Raw genomic sequence first — 13,698 nt, forward strand, 5'->3', positions numbered from 1 at the left:
TTGGTGTAATACCCCTTATTGGCATTCAGGGGCCCACTCCCAGCTTCTAGTTCTCACGCTGTCTTTAAAGATCACAGTCTCTTCCAATGGTGTCTCTACAGAGGCCTCACTGGCTGCTAGGCCAGGAGGGCCTGAGGAGGCAGGTTGTTATTGTACAGGAAGTATGAAGGTGCCACCCAGACCCACCCACCTGCCAATTATTTATTAATTTCCTGTGCATGCATACCTAGGTGACAAACATTCAACTCGGTTCCCGACCCCTATGAGTATATGACCCAAAAGAAAGAAAACCCACCAACCAGATAATTCCCATGTTTCCAGCTCCAGCCCAGACCTCCCCACAGGCTCCAGACCCTCATAGCCAACTACCTAGACACTGGCTTGTGGGAAGCCATCATCGCATGTGATTTGAGTTACCTCCCTGGCTGGGCGAGAGGCACTTAGACACATCCTTGTGTCCAGAGCTTTCCTCACCCTTCTCAGGTCCAAGGGCTTGTCCGTGTGGGGGCATGTCTGGCCACTACCCCGAAGATGCCCCTGACCTTGAATGCTGCCCGTCTTAATCTTCATTGGATAGGATTTTCCCCAGAAATTGTTCCCCAATAAAAGTCCACTCCCTGGCGTGTTCTCTCTCTCCCTCCCTCCCCCCGCCCCCTCTCTCTCCTCTTCAGTAAACCTCACTACCACAATAAGTGGCTGGAGGCTGGAGCTAGGAGGAGCCATCCTGGAGCTGATTTAAAGGTAATTAGAGTCTTGTCTCTTTAATTCATAACTCCCTAGAGGTTTCTCACATTTCGAACCTTCATTCACGAAGCCAGTGCTGGTTGCAGGCTAAACTGGCTCACCTTGGGTAGCCCATGGCCACCTCCAACACCTCACCATCTGTCATCTTCCTCAGCACACCTGGCCTCTGGAACACCTTCTCAGTTGTGCAGGCCAGAAATCCAGAGTTAACCCCAACCCCATCTTCCTCTCACTTCTCATTTATAAAGGGTCACCAAGTGAAGACAACGTTCACCTCCTAATTACCTTTCCAGGCAAGGGACAGTTCTTATCTCTGCAATCACCTTGGACCAGCAGTTCTCAAAATTCTGGGGAGCTGACAAGACCCTGATACACTCTTAAAAATTACTGAGGACTTCAAAATGCTTTTGTCTATGTGGTTTATACTTAAAATTTTAATTATATTGTTATTTGTTGTATTCAAAACCACAACTTTGGGGCTAGGGTTATGACTTAGTGGTAGAGCTCTTGCCTAGCACAAGTGAGGCACTGGGCTCAATCCTTAGCACCACATAAAAAATAAATAAGTAAAATAAAGGTACTGTGTCCCTCTACAACTAAAGTATATAAATATTTTTTTAAAAACATAACTTTGGGAATGTTTAAATAATTATTTATTAATATATTTAAAAATAACAATAACAACAGACCCTCATTGTTATACAAAATTACATATTTTGTATAACAAAATACAAAATGTGAGGGGAAAGGGGAAAAAATAAGAGAGAAATGAATTACAGTAGATAGAGTAGAGAGAGAAGATGGGAGGGGAGGGGAGGGGAGGGGAGGGGGGATAGTAGAGGATAGGAAAGGCAGCAGAATACAACAGACACTAGTATGGCAGTATGTAAAAACGTGGATGTGTAACCGATGTGATTCTGCAATCTGTATACGGGGTAAAAATGGGAGTTCATAACCCACTTGAATCTAATGTATGAAATATGATATGTCAAGAGCTTTGTAATGTTTTGAACAACTAATAATTTTTTAAAAAATCTAAAAAAAAACCAATAACAACAGTAATTCCACTTTGAGGTATTGAGGGGCTGGGGCTGGGGCTCAGCGGTAGCGCACTTGCCTGGCATGTGTGAGGGACTAGGTTCGATTCTCAGCACCACATATAAATAAGTAAAATAAAGATCTATTAACAACTAATATATATATATATATATATATATATATATATAGAGAGAGAGAGAGAGAGAGAGAGAGAGAGAGAGAGAGAGAGCAGGGTATTGAAAAGAGATTTGTACACACATGTTCATAGCAACATTATTCACAATAGCCAAAAGATAGAAATAACGCAAATGTCCGTTGATGGATGAATGGATAAACAGCATGTGATATATCAATACAATAGAGTAGTATTCAGCCTTAGAAGGTAATAAAGTACTGACACGTGCTACAATTTGGAAGAACCTAAAAACATTACACTGAGTGAAAGAAGCTAGACACAAAAGGTGAAATATTGTATGGTCCCTTTTATGTGAAATATCCACTTCTGGATGGCAAACCCATAGAGTCAGAAAGCAAATTGGTGGTTGGCATGTGAGTGAGATTGAGGAGGGACTGGGGTGTGCTTCTGAAGTAATGAAATGTTTTGAAACTAAAGAGAGTGATGATATTACCAGAGACAGGAACAAGGACGAAGGTGTCAATAGAAACAAAAGTAAGTGAAGTGTGAATTCACAGGCAAGGTTTCTGGGATCTCTGCTCCAGAGAGGAGGGAGACAGGGTTGTCAGGCTGGCTCAGGGACAAAGAAGGGTGCTAGGTGTTCCTCAGGGTTAAGGGCTGCAGGAGTGGGCTACAGACAAGGAATTTTCACTGGCCCTGGGCACGGTTTCAGAAGTGTTTCTTTTCCTGTGCAAACACTTCAGGCTTGAGAGCAGGACGGTCAGTCTGGAGCCAAATACTTACATCCTTCTGTTGGTGCCACATCTTGTATAAACACCCTTGACTGTGACCAGCATGAATCGCTACAGCTGTTCAGAGAACACAAAGGTGGGGAGTAGAAGATAACACAAATCAGGCCAGTGGCAAGTGAAGGTCCCTGGCAATTTGCTGTTTTGGCGACTCCTCAACAGTTCCCTTCTCTTGTCTACCTTTGGAGGTTTTTCAGGCAAAGACACCCTGGTTTTAATGATGCACCTGGCTTTTGAAGTTGTTGAGATTATTTCAAAGAGTGAGGAAATATAGAAGAACAAATTTTTTGGGGGGGGGGCGGTGGAGGGAGGCTGAGCCAAGCTCACTCTACCACTGAGCTATACCCCAGAGCTTTTTAATGTTTTTATTTTGAGCTGGGCCTGGTGGCATAAGCCTGTAATCCCAGCAACTTGGGAGGCTGAGGTAGGAGGATCACAAGTTCAAGGCCAGCCTCAGCAACTTAGGCTCTAAGGTAATTTGGTGAAAATTTGTCTCAGAATAAAAAATAAAAAGGGCTGAGGATGTGGCTCAGTAGTAAAGCATCCCTAACTTCTGGCCTTGAACTTGCAATTTTCCTGCCAGGAATTGATACTAGGAATTGAACTCAGGTTCTGGAACTTTACCACTGAGCCACATCCCCAGCCTTTTTATTTTGAGAAAAGGTCTTCTTGCTAGGTTGCTCAGGGCTTCAATAAGTTGCTAGGGCTGACCTCCAACTTGCAATCCTCCTATCTTAGCCTCCTGAGTCACTGGAATTACCAGCATGTGACACCACACCCAGACACATCACAGTTTTAATGGGTAGCAGGCAATGAGTTAAGGGTTGAAGAGCAGGAAAAAGCACATGCTGTATTCCAATGGCTGAAAAGCTAGGAGGTAAAGGTGGATTTGTCGTTTTATGAGTGTCCCTATCTGTCTCATCTGCCCCCACCCTAGGAGAGTTTTTGCTCCCTTAATCTTGAGGGGTCCTGTTTTTCATGGGACTCTCAATGGTTGCACAATATTGTGAACGCACTAAACATCACTAAACTGTACACTTTAAAACGATTAATTTTGTATTATGTGAATTTCACTTAAATAAAAATAGTGAGATCCCAACATGGTGTCATGTGTCTGTAGCCCAGTTTCTTGGGAACCTGAGCTGCAGAATTGTGCCCGAGAGTTTAGGGCTATGATATACTACGTCAACTAGAGATGCCCATATTAAGTTCTGAATTGGTATGGTGACCTCCCTAGAGCAGGGGACCATCAGGTTTTCTAAGGAAGGCAGGACTGGCCCAGTCAGAAACATGTGTTGATCAGTTCAAAACATGTGTTGATCAGTAGTGAGATCGTGCCTGTGAGTAACCACTGAGCTCCAGCCTGCGCAACAGAGAGCTGAACATGCCTGTAATCCCAACAGCTTGGAAGGCTGAGGCAGGAGGATCACAAGTTTCAAAGCCTGCCTCAGCAACCTAGAGAGTCTCTAAGAAACTGAATAAGACCCTATCTCAAAATAAAAAATAAAAGAGGGGAGTGCTGAGGAGTTTGCTCAGTGGTTAAGCACCCCTGGGTTCAACCCTGGTTCACAAAAAGGAGAGAAAGGGGTTGGTGGGGGGGGGGCTGATTGTAAATGTCTGATTCATAAAACATGATCAGAGATGATTTAGATCAGTTAATAGGATAACTCTAAATTCTACACTTTAAAATGGTTCATTGGATATCATGTGAATTTCACTTCACTTTTTTAAAAAGGAAAAAAGGATATAGGTCAGAAAGAGTTTCATAGAGGAAGTGTCTCAAACCGGTGCTTAGGGCTGGGGTGCAGCTCAGTGGTATAGCAACTGCCTCCCACGTGCCTCCTCCAGCACACCACACACACACACACACACACACACACACACACACACACACACACCCATGCACATACATACACAGAGATCCTTGAAGGAATAGAAACCCAGGGTTTCTGGTGGAAAGAAAAGTGGTCAGGGCTGTCCCGGATAAGGCAGTCTGAGTGGTGGGCTAAGCAAGGATATAATGAGGAATCCATGGAGAGAGGGAGCCCCACAAGTGTGCAGGTGGGAGAGGCCACGGCTAGGTGGCTGGGGACTGGCAGGGGGCTGTTAGTGGCTGGCTCAGGAAGTCTTCAAGAGATAACACAACACCCCAGTGGTGAAATCCTGCAGGCTCCCTTCTGGCTCAGCCTGATTCCATTTGCATGTAGTTAAACCTTTATCAGGTTCCATCGCAGCATCTGCAATGATTTATGTTTACTGTGCAATTATTACCCACACTCAGACCAAATGACTCATGACCCAAAAATAGCCAAGGCCAATTTCTCGTTGCCAGGAAGGGGAGTCAATACCCTTCTGTTCATTCGGGGTGCATGTCCTCCAGTTACCCCGTCTTGCTGGGTCCTGAGCCTCCCTGGGAACACAGCAGCCCCTTTCTCTTTTTTTCCCTCTAGGCCTTGCACTCACCCAAAAACTCTATGCACCCAATTTGCTCCACTGGAGAGCTTTCTCTAGACACCCGCAGACCTTCTGGAGAGGTCAGTGCAAGCATCTATACACCTAGTTCATCCAGGATTCAATGAGCCCTTTAAATATCACATTCAATGACCCAAGCCTTTTACATTTTACTGAGAATAAACAACACCAACAGCTACTGCTGCACTCTTAATGCTGGGCTGGTGGTGGGCAAGCTCTGAGCACTGGCACATGGATATTTCTTCCTCTCTTTCACTGAGAAGGAAAAGATACAGGAAACCAGCAGGTGACTTCTGAAATAGTTAACCACCAGTAAGTCATGGGCACTGGCCACTCAGGCTAGCAGCCAAGTGGTGCAGACTAACTAAAATTGGTCAGCTCAGCAGGAAGCCCTCCAAAGTCAGACAAGATCAAATATGTTGTGGTATACATTATTAAGTCAGGAATTCAGGAAGAGGAAGTTTCCATGAAGGAGACATTCAACCAGGGTGGAACTTGGAATGGGGCGAGGAAGGTGCCGCTGAGGAGAATGAGGAGCAGGAGGAGGGCTGGAGGTAGGTCTGTGCTTAGGCCAGGAAGCAGATTCCGGAACTGGTAAGAAACACAGGGTGCTGGACATTACAAGCACAATAGGGATATACCACAGAGGGCCTAAGTGCCAGACAAAGGAGTATAGTGATGAGAATTTGTGAATAATGAGAGATTGAAGGAGTCTATGGAAAAGAAATTGGAGTTAAAGATATTCTGGGCTCCAGAACTCCTGCTTCCCCCAGATGTTAAGAATGAGGTCAACTCAGGATAAGCTCCCACCCTTCCCACCTTTAAACCCCCACACACAGGGGCACTGGGCTTGCAGGGGAGCTCAGAAACTGGGCTTCATCATAGTGCCAAGACTAACTGAGTGAGAGAGGCAAGAAATATTACTCCTGTGCATATTTAAAGGGAGTATCAAAAACTCAGTAACCAATTTTTTTTTTCCAGTACTGGGGATTGAATCCAGGGAAGTTCTACCTCTGAGATACATCCCAGCCCAGTCCTTCTTATTTCATTTTGAGACAGGGTCCAAGTTGCTGAGGCTAACCTTAAACTTGCAATCCTCCTGCCTCAGGAATGGCTGAGATTACAGCTATCATATTTTAATGCAATACTTTATAAAAATTAAAGTCAAAAATCCATAATGAACAAGATATCACATTTTTTAAATAAAATTAGGCTCAAACCATGCACTTGCACATGGACACCTTACCACTTCATGCTAATTCTGGCTGGGATGTAAGAACGGCCTCCGAGCTTCTCTGCAAGTCTCCACATTGAGCTGGGTTATAGGTGCAGCATGTTCCAGGCTTGGCCAAGAGGTGGTGTTCTCCATGTTCCTTGATTTCCTGGGGGTTAAACAACTCCTTGTATAATCAGAGGACATTTTTCAGGCTGGACTTCTCTGACCCACAGCAAGGGAAGCAACCCAGATGGCTAAGCAGAAGTCACCCAGTCAACAATGGAACTAACAGAAGACCCAAGATCACATTAGGGTCCAACCAAAGCAGCATGGGTGGCTGAACCTCCTTCATGCAGACCCACACCTGTTAAAGAGAAAAGACAGGCAGACATTGCTTTGAACTAAGTTCCTGCACTAGTCCCCCCAAATAAAAATTGAATCACTCACTCTGAAGTTCATCAAGCTAAAACTAAGCTGTCTATTTGACCTACAAAATCAGGTTTACGTAGGTGGTAGTCCAAGTTCCAAAACTGGCCAGTGTCATTTGGCTGATAATGACATTCCCTCTGCCTTCATCCTCACACAGAAAAAGGTAACCTGGGGGCTGGGGATGTGGCTCAAGAGGTAGCACGCTCGCCTGGCATGCGTGCGGCCCGGGTTCGATCCTCAGCACCACATACCAACAAAGATGTTGTGTCCGCCGAGAACTAAAAAATAAATATTAAAAAAAAAATCTCTCTCTCTCCTCTCTCACTCTCTCTTTAAAAAAAAAAAAAAAAAAAAAAAAAAAAAAAAAAAAAAAAAAAAAAAGAAAAAGGTAACCTGAAGCCACCTGTTAACCTGTTAGTTATTTTTCTATTGCTCTGTCTCCCCGCCCACATCTTGCAAGAAAAGTAATTGAAATGTCCAATCCACTTCTCGTTTTTTTGTTTCTGCTTTCTTCAACCTTTCTCCATCTATAACATGAACCACCTCTGCTTGCCTAGAACTCTCTTTCTATTTTGCAGAACAAAGTGTTATCTGATTCTAGAATCAAAAATAATGCCAATTAAGATCTTTGAACTAAATTGTAATTTTGTCCTTTGACATACCCCTCTATTCTGTATCATGCCCCTGGGTTCTGTATTCATTAGCTCACTCTATAGAATCTCTAGTCACTTATCTCTGCATCCATCCAGTTCTCCTTCCACGCACCCTTCCTCCCATCCATCCTTGCATCCAATAAACCATCTAGTTATTCAGCCATCAAGTTATTTCTTCATCTACCCAGCCATCCTTCCTTCTGTCCATTCATCCATACACACATCCTTCCAGACATTCATCACCCAACCACCTAACCAACCCTCTCCTACCTACTATACAAAATCAGCACAAGGGTATGGAAAGAGTTCCTCCACTTCCCGTCATGTCTACTTAACCTAAGTCTCAGTTTCTTCATCTGAGAAAGACTATATATATAAGAACCTTCTCAGAGTTGTCATGAGCATTAAAAAACAAAATCCATGCAAATTACATTGTTATTGCAGTTATTTTTTAATAATTTTTAAATATATTTTTTGAGTTGTACCTGGGCACAGTGGCACACATCTGTAATCCCAGAAGCTTGAGAAGCTGAGGAGGAGGATCACAAGTTTGAAAACAGCCTCAGCAACTTAACAAGGACCTAAGCAACTCAGTGAGACCCTGTCTCTAAATAAAATATTCTTAAAAGGGGCTGAGGATGTGGCTCAGTTGTTAAGCAGCCTGGGTTCAATCCCTAGTACAATATATATTGTATATATAAGTATAAATATAAATATATATGTACACACAATATATATACCATATATACATAGTTGTAGATGGACACAATACCTTTATTTTATTAATTTATTTTCTTATGTGGTACTGAGGATTGAACCCAGGGCCTCAAATGTGCCAGTCAAGTGCTGTACCACTGAGCCATAATCCCAGTCCTTGCAATTATTTTTATTTTTATTATGAGATGCTGGAATAAAGGGGAGAAGTGAATCAGCTTATCTGCTGAGGTCTCTTGTCTGGAGAATCACTTAAACTTGTATTCAACAGTTGAGAGAGAGTAAAGTTCGGAGGAGGATGTTAAGTAAGCAGAGGATTTTTCTTAAAAGGAAAAAAAAAAGGATGAATGAATATGGGACAGGGGACAATGACCAGAAGAGTTAAGAAGAGGCATTCTGCAAACAGGAATTGATCACAGAATCCAGGAGCTCTGGCTAGTTTGGTGCCTGACCCTTTCTGAGGCCTCAGGGAATTCTAGGCCTGGAGAGTTTAGAAAGCAAGCAGGCCTTAGAGCTCTTTCATTCCCCTACTTTGTAGACTAGAAGCCTGGAGTCAGTAGACCAGGGGTTCGAATTCCAGCTCTATATCTAATGGGTCATGTGGCCACAGGCAATGTGCTTCTGTTACCTAAACTGTGCAATGAGGATAAATAGTGGAGATTAACAAAGTGCATTCATGTGAAGCCAGGGAGCAGGATCCAATGCACCCCAAGGGAGGCACTGACTCTGAATGTGCCACCTGGCTATGTGTCTAGATCCTTAGACCACGCCCAGCCTCTGTCACCCAAGGCACCTGCCAGCCTCTGCACTCACCTCCTGTGTTGGTGTCTCCTCTTATCACATAACTATTACCACAGCCTTAGAGGCTTAGAACAACACATATTTATCCCACAATAGTTTAACAGTTCAGAAGTCCACGTGGACTTGCCTGGTTCTCTGAGGCCTCACAAAGCCCAAATCAAAAATGTCACCCAGGTCACATTTCTTTCTTGTGGGTCTAGGGTGAAAATGATTCCAGTCTCATCCAGGTTGTTGACAGAATTCAGGTGCATACAGCTGTAGAAATGAGGTCTTTATTTCTTTGCTAGTTTTGGCTAGAGCCATTTCAGGCTCCAAGAGGCCACCCAATTTCCTTGTCCTGTGGCTCTCATTAAAGCCAGCAGTGGTGCATAAAGTCCCTCGTGATTCAAAGCTCTCTACTTCACCTCCCCCCTCCTCCCTCCTCTGACTTTCTCTGACCTCACCTTCTGCCTCATCTCTCTCACTCTTCTCCCTTCCTCTTCTGCTTTTAGAGGCCCATGTGATTACACTGAAACCCAAGATAATCCTTTATTTTTCTTTATGGTACTGGAGATTGAACCCAGGGGTGCTCTATCACCAAGCTACATCCCGGCCCTTTTTATTTTTTATTTTGAGACAGGGTCTTACCAAGTTGCTTGGGCTGGCTTTGAGCTTGCGATCCTCCTGCCTCAGCCTCCCAAGTCGATTAGATTACAGGTGTGCACCAACTCACTGCACCTGCCCCAAGATGATCTTTTTTTAAAGTTTGCTGATTTGGATCTTGTTATGGTTTGGATCTGAAGTATCCCCCAAAGACTCATGGTTGCAGGTTTGGTACCCAGTGCAGCAATGTTCACAGGCGGGACTTTGGGGAAGTGATTGGATCATGAGGGCTCTGACCTCATCACTAGATTAATCCATTGCAGGATTCAAAGCTGAACAAACTACTGGGAAATATTGGAAACTGCAGAAAGTGGGACCTAGTTAAAGAAAATGAGTCCTGGAGAGCATAAACTTAAGGGCTGTATCTTGTCCTAGCCCCTTCTCTTTCTCTGCTTCCCACCCTAAGATGAGCAGCTTTGCTCTGCCACACCCTTTTGCCATGACAGTTCTGCCTCACTACAGGACTGAAGACAATGGCTGGTACATCACGGACTGACACCTCCGAAACCATGAACCAAAATAAACCTTTCCTATTTTAAGTTGTTTTTCAGAAGTATTTGGTCACGGTGACAGCTAACATACATAGATTTTTTAAAAATATTTTGTAAGTTGTTGATGGACCTTTATTAATTTATATGTGGTGCTGAGAATCAAACCCAGTGCCTCACACATGCTAGGCAAGCACTCTACCACTGAGCCACAACCCAAACCCCCTAACATAAATCTTAATTCCATTTGCAAAGCCCCTTCACAGCAGCCCTGGGCTGTGTTTGATTAAAAAACCAGGAGACAGAAACCCTCAGATTCTTCCCACCATCTCTGGCCCCCAGACTCTGCCATCAGCACCAGTCCTCAGACTAACCTCTGCAAAGATATAGAGGACCAAGACTATAGAGAAGGAACCCTCAAAAAAAGGAGGGCCAACTAGAGCCAGAGGGGCAGAAAAACCTCACCACAAAGGTTGGTGCAGGTAGCCAAGGGCAGAGAGCACAGGCTGAACTTCAGAGAAGCCCGTGTTTGGGGTGAGTCACTATTCCAGTGCCATGCTACAGGCATTTTACCTGTCACTGAAGTTAACCACTGGGAAGACAGGGGCTTTTGTTTTACCAATGAGGAAACTGAGGCCCCACAGAGGAGGCACCCACTTGCCTAGATCACACAGGAATCTGTTATAGGACTAGGAAGCAAACATTGGTCCCTAACTGACCAGGCCAGTGTCCTCCACATCTCATCACCCCCAAGGGCTTAAGAGCCCTCTGGAATGATCCACAAAGGAAGGTCATTATGGACCCAACACAGGACCAGTTCTCGGGCCCAAAGTCAAATATGCAAGGCTCTCAGTCCTGCCACTCTCCAGGCAGCCAAGAAGATATAGTGGCCAGGCTTTCTCAGAATACCTGAGGGGTTGGACAGCTGCGGAGGGGTCCCAAGGCCAGTGACTTACTTTACAAATAGTAACCATGCAGGGCCATTTCTGAGGCATTTACCCCAAGCACAGATGAGATGGTCACCCCCAGAAGGACATCCAGACAGGGACAGATTCATAAACTGACAAAGTTTTGCTCTATCAGAAAACACAGATCCTCCTGGCTTTCATAGGTTGAAAATATCATAAGTCAATAATGCATTTAATATGCCTCACCTACCAAACATCAATGCTTAGCCTACATTACCTTGAACATGCTCAGAACACTTATATTAGCCTACAGTTGGGCAAAATCATCTAACACAATGCCTATTTTACAATAAAGTTGTGAATATCTTATGTTATTATTGAACACAGTACAATGAAGAGCATCAGAGTCTTCCCCTCCTAATCCAGTGCTGACTGGGAGCTGCAGCCCCACTGTCCAGCATTAAGACTCTGGTACTGCATATCATCATCCCAAGGAAAGATCAAAATTCAAACTTCAAAGTGCAGCTTATGTTGAAAGTGTATTACCTTCACATCATAGTTGAAAAATCTAAAATCCAACCATGGGAAATTGTTAGGGTGTCTGCTGGAGTGGATCACTGATTTTTATACAGATTCAGTGCTATACTGAATACCTGACAAACAGAGCTTTTTCTGGGGCTCTTTAAATGCACATTTCTGAGCCCTACCAATGACAGCAGACAGATATACATGAGGAGTTGGAACATGAGGTTAAGGGACTAGTTCTATAAATTAGGCCCACCAGGCTAACCCCATGTCTTTTCATTAGAAAAAAAAAATTACTGGGCTGGGGCTGTAGTTCAGTGGCAGTAGTTCAGTTTGCCCAGCATATGCGAGGTACTAGGTTCGATCCTCAGCACTACATCAAAATAAATAAAATAAAGGTATTATGACCATCTACAACTATCAAAAAGAAAAAAAATTACCTGCAGGCCTACCTGGTTTAAGTCAATAAGATATGACACATTCCTCAGGAAACAACCTGTTATCTGCAGGAGAAATGCAGGCCCAAAATAATGCCAATGATAAGAACACAAGTTACCCTGCAGGAAGTTTGGGACTCTTTTATACAGACCAGAAACCAGAACTCAGCTCAGGGAGACATGATAATTCCCCCAACCATAACATGTATAAGAACGGTTCTATGAGCCAAAGTGACCTGGAATTGTCAAAGCAGTGGCAACTTGAAAGTCTGATGTTATCCTACTGTCAGTCAGAAGAAATAAATCTAGGTGGGATTCTCTGGAAGCTTTCCCGGAACCCTAAATAAAACTGGAGGGCAGGAGAGGCATGCTATCCCTCTCCTCTCTTACAGAACCCACTCTCTCCCTTGAAAGTATCCCCTTTCCCATCCCTTCTAATAAACTCACACCGGCTACTCTGAGAAACACATCCGAAATCTGACTTGATTGAAAGAATCGAGGCTCGAAGGGGAGCCTTCATGCTGTCTCAGTTTCTTAGAAGGCCCCAGCTCTGTAACACCAAAACTTACTGACCAGATGCTGCAAGAAGACTCCAGACATCTGCTCCCCAGTGTGCCTTTGAAGCAGAGTCTGGGCTTAGAACTTCAGGGAAAGCAGGTCAGGAGAGCTTAGATTCTGACCCAAGATCCTGGGGCAGGCTGTGGCCCCACCAAAGTGTCATAGGCTGCAAAAGACATTGGGAGTCTTCAGTAGATCCAAGCTAACATCAGCCTCTCTCTACAAAAGTGCTAGGAAAGTTACCATCTAGTTCCACCGTCTCTGTTTCCCAATATGTAAAACAGGGAGTCAAAGCCAGTTGGTGACATCATGTACAACCACAAGAATGAGATCCTAATTAAAACAAAACAAACAAACAAACAAAAGGCCAGTTGTTGGTGAACACTTGTAATACCAGCAACTCCAGAGACTAAAGCAGGAGGATTGCAAGTTCGAGGACAGCCTGTGCAATTTAACAAGACCCCCATCTCAAAATAAATAATAATAAAAAAAAGACTGAGGATGTAGCTCAGTAGTAGAGTGCCCTAGGTTCAATTCCCAGTACCCCACCCCCCAATAACAATAAATAAAGGAGTGGAGGACATTAAGACCTGACCTTCCCTCCCCCACAAAGCAAACAGTGAGCATTCCTTAGTTTGAAGTGTCCCCATCCTATTTCACACGCAGACTCTTACATATCAGCTTCCTCCTTTCTTCTGTTTTGCAAAATAAAGAAAATGATCCTATAGCCATGGATGTGACTTCCTCAGCAGAAAAGAAGAAAACGCCTGTTGGACGTGAGTGGAGGGACAACCACAGAGCTTGGGTTAGTTCCTCTGGTTGTTAAGTTTATTCCAAGAAGGGTGTGTGGGCGGGGGAGGGGTGTAGTCTGGAGAATGTGGTGACTGACAGACGGGCGCTCTGGAGGTGGGCACCGGCAGGGACACGGGGTTGTAGGACGAGGAACCGGCAGGGAGGTGGAGAGGTCTGGCTAAGGCCTCCGTCCTTCGAGAGCCACCCCCGCCAGTCGGTGCCAGCCCAGCTTGGCAGAGCAGGGACCCCTCCAGGAGGGGCTGTCCAATCCGCCCTTCCCTCCAGAGAAAAGGAGAGGGGAGCGCAGTGGCCCGGATGGTGGGAAGGGTGGGAAGGAGCGGCCGCGAGTCCGCCAGG

The 13,698-nt window shown here is 44.6% G+C and overlaps 1 long non-coding RNA gene across 1 annotated transcript; it reads right to left on the minus strand.

Annotated features, from left to right (window-relative positions):
- Positions 1-2,381: 2,381 nt before the first annotated feature.
- On the minus strand, positions 2,382-13,692 carry LOC120886302 (uncharacterized). Its single transcript, XR_005729184.2, has 3 exons — positions 13,224-13,692; positions 6,425-6,560; positions 2,382-2,766 (listed from the first exon to the last, which is right to left on the minus strand). It is a non-coding gene; the product is annotated as an uncharacterized LOC120886302 (long non-coding RNA).
- Between the last annotated feature and the right edge of the window lie 6 nt (positions 13,693-13,698).

This window comes from Ictidomys tridecemlineatus, chromosome 5, assembly GCF_052094955.1.
Source record: "Ictidomys tridecemlineatus isolate mIctTri1 chromosome 5, mIctTri1.hap1, whole genome shotgun sequence".
NCBI classification, from domain to species: Eukaryota; Metazoa; Chordata; class Mammalia; order Rodentia; family Sciuridae; genus Ictidomys; species Ictidomys tridecemlineatus.